The following is a 15,073-nucleotide window of genomic DNA, read 5'->3' on the forward strand; positions in this document are numbered from 1 at the left end:
TACCACCTGGTACTGAACCTTCCTGGCCTAAATCCTTTTCATCCAGCAGGAAAAGGCTGGTCCTCTCCCTTCCTTTTGGAGTATCTGGATTTTCCAGGAGTCGATCTGTGAAGTCTCTGAAGTAGCTCTCTCCCACAATGCATGAGGAATGAAGACATTCGGGGCCCGATGGACAGGAGCCCCTAGGCCAGCCTTCACTTGTTGGAGCCCAGTCCCATAGGGCTGCTCCAGTCGGCAGGGGAGAAAATGGAACCCTGACTCCCTTACCGTGACAGCAGGAGCCAGAGGCATCCTTCTGTGCTCCTTCCTTCCCTTCCCAAAATGTTGGGAGGGGATCAAAGCTGTGCGCAGCAGAACTTAGGGTTAAAAGCAGGACTCTGGAACCAGACCATGAGTTCAGATCTCAGCTATGCCCTTTTTTAGCTGTGTGATCTTGGGCAAGTTACCTAACCTCTCTGTGCCTCAGTTCCCCATCTATTAAACAGAGATTGCAACTATTTAACTCCTCCTTAGGTTGTCGTGCGGACTGAGTGAGTTCATGTATGTGAAGAAGTTCAAACAGTGCCTGGTGCAGAGCAAGTGCTATTAGCGCTCATTATGTGTCATTTAAGGGCTAGAATCATCATAGCATGAGGAACGTGAGTAATGAGAGGCTTATGATTCAATTGTAAACAGGTGCATGCCAAATAACTGTAATTATATGTTTTAGTCCCCAAACTAATTCAATCTCAAGCTACATTAACAAAAAGAAGAACCAGAAAAAGACTGATGAGAATGCTTTTTACTGTGACCAGATAGTGGGAACGTGTCAACCTGGAGAGCACAATAAAGGGATGTAAGCAGGGTGCTGAAGATCACAGAAGGCTGGCGCTTACAAGGCCAGGAGTGGCATCGTAAAGAGTATGTGGGACCTCTGGCTCCAGTTCCTGGCACATGGGATCTCTAAAATGTCCAAAAGGCATTAGGAGTGTTTTGTTCGTCATAATGAGCCCCTTTCACCAAGCCTGAGCTTTTATGCAAATGAGGTGACATGGTGGGCACTTAGATATTTCAAGGGAGGGACTGGCCACTGAGAAAGACTGTGCATATAATTGAGGGATTGGAACTCAGCCCCATCCCAACCACAGAGGGAGGAGAGGAGAGGCGCTGGAGATTGCTTTCAGTGAAGTGGCAAATGACTAAATCAATTTTTGCACAGCAGTAATGCATAACCCCATTAAAGAACCCTAGACAGCGAGGTCTGGGGGAGCTTCCTGGCTGGTGAGCACATTTCTGGGCTGGGTGGTGACAGATCCCGCAAGAAGCAGGCATGGAAGCTCTTCACCATGCCCTCATCCCCCAGACTCTGTGCTCTTTCTTTTAGCTGTTCTTGAGTTAGATCCTCTATAATAAAACTGCAGGTGCAGCTACAAGCCCTTTCAGTGACTTAGGTGAACTATTCTAGGGAATCATAGAAACCGAGAGGGAGCTTGTGAGAACCCTCAAATTGATAGTCAAGTCGGTCAGAAGTGCAGGTGGTCAGAGGACCACCTCTGAAATGGGCGGAGTCTTGTCCATGACCTTGCTGTTTCTTATGTGCCCTTTTAACTCAGGGTAGTGTCAGAATTGAGTTGAACTGTAGGACATCCAGTTGGTGTCAGAGAACTGGTGATGAAACAAGCAACTTTGATTTGTGATTTATTTGCATTTCCAGGACAGCTCTGTGAGACAGACATAGTCCCTGCTTTACAGATAAAAAGACTGAATCAGAAAGGTTAAGTAACTTGCTAAAGATCACACAGTGGAGTCGGAATTTCAACCAGGCCTGTCTCTGACCCCAGATTCTGCATTCTTCCTCTCCAAATATCTGCTGGACTGCCATGTGGAAGAGGGATTAAGCTGATTCCTGAGAACCTCAGGGGGCCAGAACCAGGAAACCAAGTGGTTATTGCAGGCAGGCAGATTCTAGCTAAGGGTGCGAGGGTGAAATTTCCAACAGCAGGAGCTTCTCAGTATGGAGAAGACGGGACAGGCTGCCTTGTTAGGTGGTGAGCTCTCTCGTTGGAGCCAGGGTAACCACAGGATGTTGTAGAGAGGCCTCTGCCCTGTTGGGGTGGGACCAGTGACCTCCGAGGTGCTTCTGATGCCATGATGGCTCTTTTTTTGTTGTTGAAGAATCATCGATGATTGTTGTGCCAATCTGCACTGTACAGCAAAGTGACTCAGTTTTAGACATATTTGCACGACTTTCTCAATACTCTTTTCCTTTATGGCTTATCCCAGGAGACTGGATATAGTTCTCTATGCTATAGCGTAGGACCTTCTCATTTACCGAGTCTATATATAATAGCTTGCACCTCCCAACCCCAAATTCCCAGTCCATCCTTCTCCCCCAACCCTCTCTTCCTTGGCAACCACAAGTCTGATCTCTACGCCTGTGAGTCTGTTTCTGTTTTGTAGATAGGTTCATATGTGCCATATTTTAGATTCCACGTATAAGTGATATCATATGGTATTTGCCTTTTTCTGACTTCTTCACTCAGTATGATAATCTCTAGTTGCACATGGTCGCTCTTGAGTCGGTGGGATCAGGGGAGTTCATGGCAATGACCCGAGTGTCTGGAAGCTCATCCTGGTGAGATGGACCCAACCAAAAACTGTGTCTCACCCCCTCCCCCTCCCCATCACCACCGACTGATTACCAGGAAGCCGGAGCAGCCTTGCCCCAGGCTGCCTCTTCTCAGCACTCAGCCTGCACACTCCACTCCACTGCCCGGCTTGATGACCGCATCTATAGGATCTCAAACATCCGGGTAGAAACTGGAAAAGACAAACACGACAGATTTCAGGGTGTTTTCTGTGCCACCACAACGCTTTGCCCTGTTTTTCCAGCACCATTAGGTGCTGGTTTATTTTAAGAAATGTTGGGGAACTCTTGAAAATGAACTGAAGTTGAATTTTTACTTTAAAAGCAAATTCTGTCTACACGAAGGTAAAGAAAGGTTTATTATCTTCACAATTGGGATCAAAATTCCTTTCAAAGAGAGTTGTTGGAAAAATCCCTTTGCTGAATGTTGGCCAAGGGACCCCAGGCTTTCCCAGGGGCTTAGCTGGTAAAGAATCTGCCTGCCAGTGTAGAAGATGCCAGAGATGCAGATTCTATCCCTGGGTTGGGAGGATCCCCTGGAGAAGTAAATGGCAACCCCCTTCAGTATTCCTGCCTGGGAAATCCCATGGATAGAGGAGTCTGGGAGGCTACAGCCCATGGGGACACAAAGAGTCAGACACAATACCTGCTACTGCCAAGGGGCCGCAGGGGAGAGTGGCTGCTCTGCATGGTGGAGGGAGTTGAAGGTGGAACTCCGAGCAAACCCAGAAGTGCACACACAGCTGGGCTGGAAGGGATTGACCCCTTCCTGACAACCCACTCCCCCAAATACTTCACTAACAGCTGCTAAACCCACACGTGCTGTGTGACTGATTTTTGGACGCAGCCCTAAGAGGCAGAAGAAGTCTGAAGAATATCACACCCCGGGAAAGTGGGAGGGTTTTGAAGTTGCACAGACTATGAACTGGTGGATGTAAGCCAACGTCACCTAGAGTTCAAGGGGAAGAAAGGCCCCAGCTAATATCTAAGTAACAGGTCATAAAGTACTACTGAAGGAGGAATGTAAAGTAGTTAATGTCTTATAAACAATGGCAAGTGACTGATCCAAAAATCCTAGTTACAAATCCAAAAGTCCTGAAGATCAAGATCATCAAAGTGTTAATCATCAATATACTTTTTTAAAAAAAGTGATAGTTATTTTTTTTTTTAACTTGGGTGTCTGTTGTTTGGACCCAGAGATGGTTACCTCACCCAGAGTTGGCGTCATCCCCACCCCCAGATCCACTTCCACCTATGGGTCTGAGAACCTGTGCTGTCCTGCCAGTCCTGTCTCATCAGCCAGGAAAGGTGCATTTGGAAAGACTACTTTCACCAAAGAGCGGGCAAGGAGAATTCATCTTAGGCGGTCGATGTGCCCAAGGGAGTCTGGGATGCTGAGTGACCCCTGAGGCACCACTGCCCTCTCAGTCTGTCTGGGAACCCCGGGCTCAGCATTCCAGTGCTGAGAAGCCCCCTGATGGGTCCAGTCCTGATGCTCACCCCTATAGTTAGGGTCTTGACATTTGTTTCCAAAGGCTCTTCTCTATGCTCTGTATGTCCAGCTGCCAGCTGCAGGTCTCCTAACCATGGGTCTTATTTTTAGCTAGAAAACAGGGTCACTGCCAGAACTTAACGCCACTTCCATGCATTGCCTAACATTATGGGAGCCCTGCCTACTGGGGTTTGCTGATATGCCTCTGGATGTGCTGCTTCCTGTGGCGGCCACTGACCTGCCTTACAGACCAATCCGGCAGCCAGCTTGTCTTACGTGAAATGCTAGCTTCCTCCCCTTCACCAGCAGCCCCTGGCACAGAGATGAGGTTGCCCATCCCTGCTAAGGCTTGGATTTTCAGTCTGAGCTATTACTTGTGTCCACAGAGAGAATTAATGTCCCCCAAAGGGACCTGCTCCACTCATGTAAGAAGAGAGACATCTGTCCCACAGATAAGTATACACTGAACACTGACTAGTACCCATCCTATCTCCATGAGTGGTGATATTCCACTATTAGAGCTCCATTCCTTAAGGTATAGTATTAACCCTTGATTGCAATGAAAATAGCCCTGAGAGATATTATAGACAAATGCATTATTTTAAACTCTCCTGTGTTACCAAACCTGTCAGATCTCTGATTGCAGAGTCAGGCTGGGCTGGGCCAGGACAGGTACCCGATCAGCAAGTCTCAATGAGGGAAAAGAAAGAGGAAGAGGTCTGATGCCAGGGCCACTCAGGAGAGCCCAACTCCGGGGGCAGGGCTGGGCCTCAGGGGACCTTGGTCTCAGAGACAGAATGCTCTGAGCTGTGACCGCTGTCACAGCTCAGAGAGAGGGTCACGATCCACTCCAGTCAGCCTTTGCCTTCCCCAACATGTGCTTCAAAGGCCAAGCTCACCCAGGCCCCATGGGAAGAGCTAAGCAAGGAGTGCCCCATGTAGTGAGAAGGCCTGACACCTCCTGGGAGGCCGCCCCCGCTCAACCCCCCACGCCCACCCCAGGGTCACCTGCTCCCTACTCTCAGGGTATAGCCAAGCCAGCTGGGAGGCAGAACAAGTTAGGACACTGGATTTCAGCCCTAGCTGGCTGCTCGCTAGACTGTGGCCTCTATCCTCCCCACCCCAGACGTCCCACAGCCACCTTGAAAATGACCTGTCTAAATGGACCGTCACTCTAGCCAGCCCTGCACCAGAGCCTCCCTCCTTCAGCCAGCATCCCATCCCTGCCCCTCACCCAGCTGGCCACCCACCAAGGGCCCCAGAAGGCAGCCTTGACTTCTCCCTCTTCATGCTCTGTGTCCCTACTGTCACCATATTCTCTGGTTTTATGTCCTAAATATGTTCCCACCCAGAGCACCACACCTTGAATCAAGCCAGTGTCATCCCCATTGTGTTCAGCAATTCAGTTCAGTTCAGTCACTCAGTCATGTCTGATTCTTTGTGACCCCGTGGACTGCAGCACGCCAGGTTTCCCTGTCCATCACTCCCGGAACTTACTCAAACTCATGTCCATTGAGTCAGTGATGCCATCCAGCCATCTCATCCTCTGTCGTCCCCTTCTCCTCCCGCCCTTCAATCTTTCCCAGCTTCAGGGTCTTTTTAAATGAGTCAGTTCTTTGCATCAGATGGCCAAAGTATTGGAGTTTCAGCTTCAGCATCAGTCCTTCCAGTGAATATTCAGGACTGACTGCCTTTAGGATGGACTGGTTGGATCTCCTTGCTGTCCAAGGGACTCTCAAGAGTCTTCTCCAATACCACAGTTCAAAAGCATCAATGCTTCGGCACTCAGCTTTCTTTATAGTCCAACTCTCACATCGATACATGACTACTGGAAAAACCATAGCTTTAACCAAATGGACCTTTGTTGGCAAAATAATATCTCTGCTTTTCAATATGCTATCTAGGTTGGTCATAGGTTTTCTTCCAACGAGCAAGTGTCTTTTAATTTCATGGCTGCAGTCACCATCTGCAGTGATTTTGGAGCCCCCAAAAATAAAGTCTCTCACTGTTTCCCTTGTTCCCCATCTATTTGCTGTGAAGTGATGGGACCTGATCTTAGTTCTCTGAATGTTGAGTTTTAAGCCAACTTTTTCACTCTCCTCTTTCACTTTCACTAAGAGGCTGTTTAGTTCTTCTTCACTTTCTGCCAGAAGGGTGGTGTCATCTGCAGATCTGAGGCTATTGATATTTCTCCTGGCAATCTTGATTCCAGCTTGTGCTTCATCCAGACTGGCATTTCTCATGATGTACTCTGCATATAAGTTAAATAAGCAGGGAGACAATATGCAGCCTTTTCATACTCCTTTCCTGATTTGGAACCAGTCTGTTGTTCCATGTCCACTTCTAACTGTTCCTTCTTGACCTGCATACAGATTTCTCAGGAGGCAGATAAGGTGGTCTGCTATTCCCACCTCTTTCAGAATTTTCCACAGTTTGTTGTGATCCACACAGTCAAAGGCTTTGGCATAGTCAATAATGCAGAAGTAGATGTTTTTCTGGAACTCTCTTGCTTTTTCGATGATCCAAGAGATGTTGGCAATTGGATCCCTGGTTCCTCTACTGTTTCTAAATCCAGCTTGAACATCTGGAAGTTCTCAGTTCACATACTGTTGAAGCCTGGCTTGGAGGATTTTGAGCATTACTTTGAGCATCATAGCATGAGAGATGAGTGCAATTGTGTGGAAGTTTGAACATTCTTTGGCATTGCCTTTCTTTAGGATTGGAATGAAAACTGACCTTTTCCAGTCCTGTGGCCACTGCTGAGTTTTCCAAATTTGCTGGCATATTGAGTGCAGCACTTTCACAGCATCATCTTTCAGGATTTGAAATAGCTCAACTGCAATGCCATCACCTTCACTAGCTTTGTTTGTAGTGATGCTTTCTAAGGCCCACTTGACTTCACATTCCAGGATGTCTGGCTCTAGGTGAGTGATCACACCATCATGATTATATGGGTCGTGAAGATCTTTTTTGTACAGTTCTTCTGTGTGTTCCTGCCACCTCTTCTTAGTATCTTCTGCTTCTGTTAGGTCCATACCATTTCTGTCCTTTATCGAGCCCATCTTCGTATGAAACGTTCCCTTGGTATCTCTAATTTTCTTGAAGAGATCTCTAGTCTTTCCCATTCTGTTCTTTTCCTCTATTTCTTTGCATTGATCGCTGAAGAAGGCTTTCTTATCTCTTCTTGCTATTCTTTGGAACTCTGCATTCAGATGCTTATATCTTTCCTTTATTCCTTTGCTTTTCCCTTCTCTTCTTTTCACAGCCATTTGTAAGTCCTCCTCAGACAGCCATTTTGATTTTTTGCATTTCTTTTCCATGGGGATGGTCTTAATCCCTGTCTCCTGTACAATGTCACGAACCTCCGTCCATAGTTCATCAGGCACTCTACTGTCAGATCTAGTCCCTTAAATCTATTTCTCACTTGCACTGTATAATCATAAGGGATTTGATTTAGGTCATACCTGAATGGTCTAGTGGTTTTCCCTACTTTCTTCAATTTGAGTCTGAATTTGGCAATAAGGAGTTCATGATCTGAGCCACAGTCAGCTCCTGGTCTTGTTTTTGCTGACTGTATAGAGCTTTTCCATCTTTGGCTGCAAAGAATATAATCAATCTGATTTCGGTATTGACCATCTGGTGATGTCCATGTGTAGGGTCCTCTCTTGTGTTGTTGGAAGAGGGTGTTTGCTATGACCAGTGCGTTTTCTTGGCAAAACTCTATTAGTCTTTGCCCTGCTTCATTCCGCATTCCAAGGACAAATTTGCCTGTTACTCCAGGTGTTTTTTGATTTCCTACTTTTGCATTCCAGTCCCCTATAATGAAAAGGACATCTTTTTTGGGTGTTAGTTCTAAAAGGACTTGTAGGTCTTCATCGAATTCAACTTCAGCTTCTTCAGCATTACTGGTTGGGGCATAGGCTTGGATTACTGTGATATTGAATGGTTTGCCTTCGAAACCAACAGAGACCATTCTGTTTTTTGAGATTGCATCCAAGTACTGCATTTCGGACTCTTTTGTTGACCATGATGGCTACTCCATTCACAAACCTCCGACCATAGTTCTTCAGGCACTCTGCCTATCAGATCTAATCACTTGAATCTATCTCTCACTTCCACTGTATAATCATAAGGGATTTGATTTAGGTCATACCTGAATGGTCTAGTGGTTTTCCCTATTTTTTTCAATTTATGTCTGAACTTGGCAATAAGGAGTTCATGATCTGAGTCACAGTCGGCTCCTGGTTGTTTTTGCTGACTGGATAGAGCTTCTCTATCTTTGGCTGCAAAGGATTGCATTTATGATCTTGGCCTAGTCTTTCCTTTCTCATACACCCCATCCAATCAGTAGCAAGAGTCGCTGTTCTAAAAGTGCAAATCTGACCCACTGCCCTGCATCCCCCTCCCCACCCCCAGCCCATCCACGGCTCCCCTCCATCAGGTTAGCATTCTTGCACCTCTTTTTTTTTTTTTTTCTAATTTCTGCTCCTCTGGAGAAGGAAATGGCAACCCACTCCAGTGTTCTTGCCTGGAGAATCCCAGGGACGGGGGAGCCTGTTAGGCTGCTGTCTATGGGGTCGCACAGAGTCGGACATGACTGAAGCGACTTAGCAGCAGCAGTAGCAGCAGCCAAAATTTAGTCAAATTTAGGTTGTATTACAAAAGTGACAGCTCTCCTTTTTATATTTATCAAACAAAAAATTTAATTCAGAATTTGCTTTTTCAACCCAAATGCATTCTCCATGTTGGAAATTGAAACCCACCCATTTCCCACCAGGAGACCGAGGATCATGCCTGTCTATCTCTGGCCACTCCCTTCTTTGAAGACTGCACCCTGCAGAATGAGGTCCCTTTTAGCTTGTTCACAAAGCCCCTGGGCCTCCCAGTGCCTGCCCCCTCCCTCCCAGCCTATCACTCACGCTCCGCGCTTCTTCCCAGGACCCGGAAGGCACTCAGCCGGTCCCCATCTTTGTCCTTGCTGGTCTTCTTCGCCCTTTTCTTTCAGGTCAGGTTGTCCGCTCCTCCCGGAAGCCTTCCCTCCACACCCCTGTCCCTTACACTCCCATCACCATTATGCTCCTCTTTCATCCCACTTACAGTCTGACGGCAACAGTCTATTACCACAAGCTCCTAGCAGGCAGGGCCTGTGTCTTTGACATGTCTCTATTCTTTGTGTTGCTGTAGGGCTGGTGTCAGGTAGATGCTTAATAAATATTAGTTGAACTGAAACTCCACTAGCAGTGAATTAGGAGTTAAAATGGCTCAGCAATGCAACACAGCCCAAGCCCTGGGGTCCCAGAGGTGAGTAAGGGCCCAGGGGAGCTCGGAACAGTGTGGGGAGACCTACGCCTGAGCAGCCCATTTCAGAGCATGGTGCTGAGTGATAATGGGGCGTGTGTGGCAGGCACCCTAGCACCTAAATCGTCTCCTCTAAAATAACACATTCTCTCGTTATGTAATCCAAATGGCTGGACCTCTCTGACAGCCGTTCTTGCCTATTTTGAGACAGAATTCCAGCAGTTGATTGCAGCTCTAACAAAGCCAACTCCACCATATAACACAGATTGTGGGGAGACAGAGAAGGGAGTAGATACCCTCGGCTCAGCCTCAGCCCCTTGTCTCCCCCCACCTCTTCCCTTCAGGAGCTCTACCCCTGCCCCACCCCCACCCCAGGACCCCCTCAGTTCCCCTCTCAGGGGAGCCCTGGAGCTCCCTCTGGGCATCTTCAGTTTGCACCCTCACACTCTTGGCGCCTACTCAGCAAAGACTCTACTGGGATTCGCCCTCCTTGGAGAGTAGCCAGGGATCATAGTCCTGAAAGCCGCTCCCTGTCACAGGTCATTTTTGTCTCTGTCCCACTGAAGACCAGGTAAATCTAACCACTGGAGCGTGAAATCACATTTCTGTGGGTCGTTCCTTGTAGCTATAAAAGGAACAGAAGGTCTAGAAGAGAAGGCTCAAGCTGTCTGACTTTCTGTTCATATCTGTTTAAGCCATGTGCGCACACAGGGAGGTGGGTGCCTGTCTCCTTCCACTTCAAGTGGGAGGCGTCCAGACAGGAGCAGACAGTCAGTATCACCCGCACCCAGAGCCCACAGCAGAAAGAAACGACAAGTGGTCCTTTCCCATCTGCTTCAACGTCTGCCACGGGCATGGCTGCCCCCTGGGTGGGGGTGCCTCTAAAGCCCCAGGCTCCCAGCCCCATGAGTCAGCTCCAGACCAGGACAGCAGGGCATTTGCTTCAAGCCTGAGACTTGAAGTCAGAGCCCAAACTCACCGATTCCTGAATGAAGCTTCCAGAAGCGAGGGAGGAGCTGGCCAAGGCTTTGCTGCTGTTACTTCGCAGAGTAAATGGAGACAGTTAAGTGAGAGATGGGACCACACCCTGCCTGGTCTGTTCAGATAAAGAGAAAGCTCGTGCCCCTGGGTGATGGGATTATGGCTGAGGCTTATCATCAGCTTCTTCACCTACTTCTAAATTTTCCACAGTTCACAGGGATTAACCATTTGGATGAAAAGAGTATCAAAGAAGAAAGGAGGAAGTGTCTCCATCTGTCCATCTCCAGAAACCCCTTTGGCTGCAGGAATCCTTTAACCCCCTGACTGCTGCAGCCTCAGAAGGAAGACATTATTTGATCCAAAAAATTGGAGCTGTTAAACCCAGATAGGTATTGGGGCTGTGCCCGGCCCTTCTCATCAGTGCCATGGCGAAGGGCCCCTCATCCTGCTTTTCAGGTGAGGAAACTGAGGCTCAGGAAATGGAGTGACTTGATCAGAGTCACAGAGCTACTGGGGATCATGGCGTTCCTGAGACATGCACATGGAGAGCATTTCAACACTGTGGGGGGAGGGGGGGTGGCGGTGAGGGCAGTGCTCCAACACAAGCTAGTGAACTGTGGGGTTCCAGGGAGGCCCCAGTCTCAAGGCTCCAGAGTGAGCTTTAACCCACTTGCCAGATACCTCTGCCACCAGCACAAAACCATGTGGGCTTCATGCCTTCAGCGAAGGGAAAGAAAGGGGGTTCAGGAAACCCCAGTGATGCAGAGACCGTCCTGAACTAGCAGGATGGCTGTGCTCAGCCTGCAAATACGCAGTTCCTTCCTTCGGTGAGGAGGTGCCAAACTTGCATATTATGTGGATAAAAGCCTGGCTAACTGAACTGACACGTCCTCTGATTCACTGTTTCACACCTCAGGTTGTCCTGGAATCCAGTCACAGGGAACTTTTAAGTGGTCATGTTTTCTACCTTTTGCCTTCAGGCCAGTCTGTACCTAAACAGCAACAGAGCTGTATTTTGAAAGGTTTCACCCTGGTCAAGTTTGAACATAAAACGGTTGGTTCTGCTTTGGGACCTAATCTGAGAGTATTTATCCTTCATGTGGCAAGACTACCCTTAGCCCCAACTCCACCTCCAGCCAAGAAGTCCAGGGAACAGATATTGGATGCTGTGTCCTTCTATGTCTAATAAGCTATTTTCTCGGCCACAGAGGTAGAAATAAATACTCCTTTAGCATATTAAGGTCAAGATTGTTATGCTGGGCTTCAAAAATTGGTTTTGTTGGTTTTATTTTATTTTTTTCACTTAGTGAGCACAAGAGGAAATAATAAGAACACCTTGCATTTAGGACTAAAGGGGGATCTGACACCATCCCTCCCCTCTCCAGACTGAGGGAACTATAGAAATTCACAGATTCAAGGGGACATGGGACTTGCTGGTTTGGGGAGGGAGAGGAGAGTCAATAGGCCCAGAAAGAGGGGATGGTGTGAACTGGAAGGAACATGCCAAATTGTGACAGGGTCCAAAGGCTCATGTGGGGAACCTACTGCCCCTGGAACATGCAACAGAGACAGCCCAAAGCCTGAGCAGTCAGGCTCACAGCGTCACAGTGTGTCAGAAACAAGACAGAAAAAAATAGCCGGCACGTTGTTTGACTTTCCACTCCTCTCTATGATCCTCCCTATGATCCTGTATGATATGGATTTTTATCACAACTAAGGAAAAAGCTGTTTAAACTTCTGTACGTATTTGTATGTGTGTCTGCATATCCATGTGTCAGGAACAATGCCATGTACTCACCAAACTCACTTCCTTTTCCTGGGACCCACCTTCCCTACCTGCCTTCCCTCTGAATAGGGCCAATGAGATGTCAGCCAATGAGATTAAGCAGAAGTGACTTGCGTCACCTGTTGCCCAGACAGTTAAGAGCAGAACTGCCCTCTCCACACTCTCTCTCCTTCCTTGCTGCCCTGCTGGAGGCAGAGGATCTGGTGGGAAGCTCTGGGACCCTTGAGGGTGATGCAGCCACCAGACGGAAGGCGATGGGGTGTCACTGAAGGCAGCCCACTGAGCACTGGTCAGGGAGGCTGAGGTGGTGGTTACGGTAGCAGGTAGCCCACCCTGAAAAACACATTCACACATTTTCTTCAGCACAAGGTTGACTGTCTTCTGCTAGCTGTGTGGTTGTTTCTTCCATTTCACTTATTTGAGTGTCTCCTTTAAGATCAGCAGTTACCCATACGTTGAATTTTTGCTCTTTAATTTTTTTCTCATATTTTTTTCTCTCACTAGTTTCCTTACTGCTATTTTCCTGGCATTCTGAATGTTTGTCATTATTATCATCATCTCCAATTTCACTAATTTTAATTCAGCAACATAGTGTGAAGTCTAATTCCCACATTGAACATTTTACCTTTTGCACACTGTTCCATTTCACCTCTGACCTTTTCATCTTAGTCTATCTTCCCCTATGACTGCCCCCTCCTGTTTCTTGGAAGCCATGCCTTGTTGAACTATTTTAAGGCTACTAAGGTTGAGAAGATCTCCTGGAGAAGGGAATGGCTACCCACTCCAGTATTCTTGCGTGGAGAATTCCATGGGCAGAGGAGTCTGGCAGGCTTCCATCCATGGGATCGCAGAGTTGGATGTGCCTGAGCAACTAACACATACATGCATTCAAGGCTACTAAATAGTTTTCTGTCACTTTTCTTCTGGTTCCTACAGCAGATTATTATGAGATAAGTACTTCTTTTGAGGCTTCCAGATCATTTATCTTCTCTGCAGTGTCTTTTCTCAAAACACATTTAATTATTTTTCTTTTCCTTTATTCTCAAATAAGGTGAAATCAAGTCTCCTAAGATCCAACTTACAGCGGAACCAGCTTTTAGCAAAAGGTTATCAGGAAGCCAGATTTCTGGAAATCAGCTATGGTGCACACATAATTAACAGTGACTTATATTACCTTCAGGCAACTTCTGCCCTAAGCTGGCCATAAAAGCTACCTCAATAATCAGTCCACTTAAGATCAGAGATGTGCAAGGATGACTATCAAGAAAACCAGCTCAATCTCACATCGAGGTTATAAAATGGGTGTTCTTTTTATAGACAATTTAATGAAATTCAATCAAGCTCATTTCTAGGCAGATGATTCTAGTCTCTTAACATCAGACTCAAAGAAACAAGTGAACCCACACTTCTTAAAACAGGACCCTCCACTTAGTAACTTCCTGAGAGTTTGTAAAACTCTTGATAAGATTTAGGAAGGAGGAAATGAAAGGTAAACTTCAGGACAACAATTTGAGGGCTATCAGATTCTGGCAACTCAAGTCAGCCTACTTACAGGATGTCTCCTGCTTAAAGAAATGACATGAGAGGCTAGTCACACAGCAAGCCCAAGGAAGACTTTTGATACAGGCCTCAGAAGTGAAGGCAGAGAGACAGAAGTGCAGGTATCGATTTCATACCAAGAGGTAAACATAAACACTGGTATCACTGCATTTCTCCAGATCTAGGATATCATTGTTAATTAACACATCATTATTTTAAATATTACCAAGAAAACCATTCTAGTTATAATTTTGCCATCATTAATCGGAGCACATATCCCAATATGAGGTGTTGAAATGCGGGGAGAAAATGTGTGCATTAGAACTGATGAAGTATGAGAACCCATCTTAGAAGTCAGTGTCACCAGCTTTGAGATTGCCCTTCACATGGGGGTGATAGGTTGTCCACCAAATCGGGAAGCCAAGGGATGAGGCAAGAGAAACAGGCCATGGGGCTTTGGGAGAGCCCCTTCACACTTTGAATCACGGCTTATCAGCAGATAAGGTTGTCCTATCTGTCCTGCTTCTGGCAGGTACACTACTGTACCAGGATCTATGGAGCAAGGCAGATTGACGTGCCCGGCTCCCAGTCAGTGCACACCCATGATCTGCTGAGGAGCATCTTCCTCCTCTGTGAAACAGGACCATATTATCATAAGGCAGGACCAGACTAGGATGAGAAGGCCAAATATAAAGACATCAAGATGAGACAGAATGGAAATAGATCCACCTGAATTTCTGACTCACTGAGCCAGGGAAAACCTCCATGGCTGGAAGTGCTCTCCAGAGGAACTAGAGCACAGCACGTGCTCGCCCAGCCCCCGCACCCTCACTCTAAGAACCCTCCCAGATCGGCCCTGGGGTCTGCCTGGCCTCTTTCCCAGTGTTGGGAGTAGAGAGGTTTAAGGTAAGCAGAGAGAAAATGAAGAACTATTAAGGGGTGTGGGGATAGGGTGAGATGGCAACTTAACTCAAAAGGAGTTCGTGCTGGGCTGTGCTAATTGCTTCAGTCGTGTCCGACTCTGCGACCCCATGGACTACAGCCCTCTAGGCTTCTCTGTCCATGGGGATTCTCCAGGCAAGAATACTGGAGTGGGCTGCCATTTCCTCCTCCAGGGGATCTTTCTGACCCAGGGATCGAATCTACATCTCCTGCCTTGGCAGGTGGGTTCTTACCACTAGTGCCACCTAAAGCCATCTTAAAACATTAAGAGCTCAGGAAACGGGCTCCTCCATGCAGCATTGTGGCTAAAGATCCAGGCTCTGGAGAGCATTAAGGGACCAAAATCGAATTCAAGCTCTGCATCCCTCCAGCTGTTACTAGTTTCTCTCAACCTCAGTTTCTTCATCTG

At 47.2% G+C, this 15,073-nt stretch overlaps 1 protein-coding gene across 2 annotated transcripts in view; it reads right to left on the minus strand.

Moving 5' to 3' along the window:
* The window catches only part of ADD2 (adducin 2), a 125,244-nt gene that overhangs the window by 57,937 nt on the left and 52,234 nt on the right, over window positions 1–15,073 (minus strand). Inside the window, exons 1-2 of one of the 2 annotated variants that reach the window (XM_042246317.2) lie at window positions 10,396–10,471; window positions 2,682–2,799 (exon numbers count right to left, since the gene is read on the minus strand). The gene's annotated coding sequence lies outside the window, so the exon portion shown is untranslated. Of the gene's footprint in view, window positions 1–2,681; window positions 2,800–10,395; window positions 10,472–15,073 lie in introns of those variants that run through there. The other variant, XM_004006050.6, reaches the window with a different exon arrangement.

The sequence above is a fragment of the Ovis aries genome, chromosome 3, assembly GCF_016772045.2.
Source record: "Ovis aries strain OAR_USU_Benz2616 breed Rambouillet chromosome 3, ARS-UI_Ramb_v3.0, whole genome shotgun sequence".
NCBI lineage: Eukaryota > Metazoa > Chordata > Mammalia > Artiodactyla > Bovidae > Ovis > Ovis aries.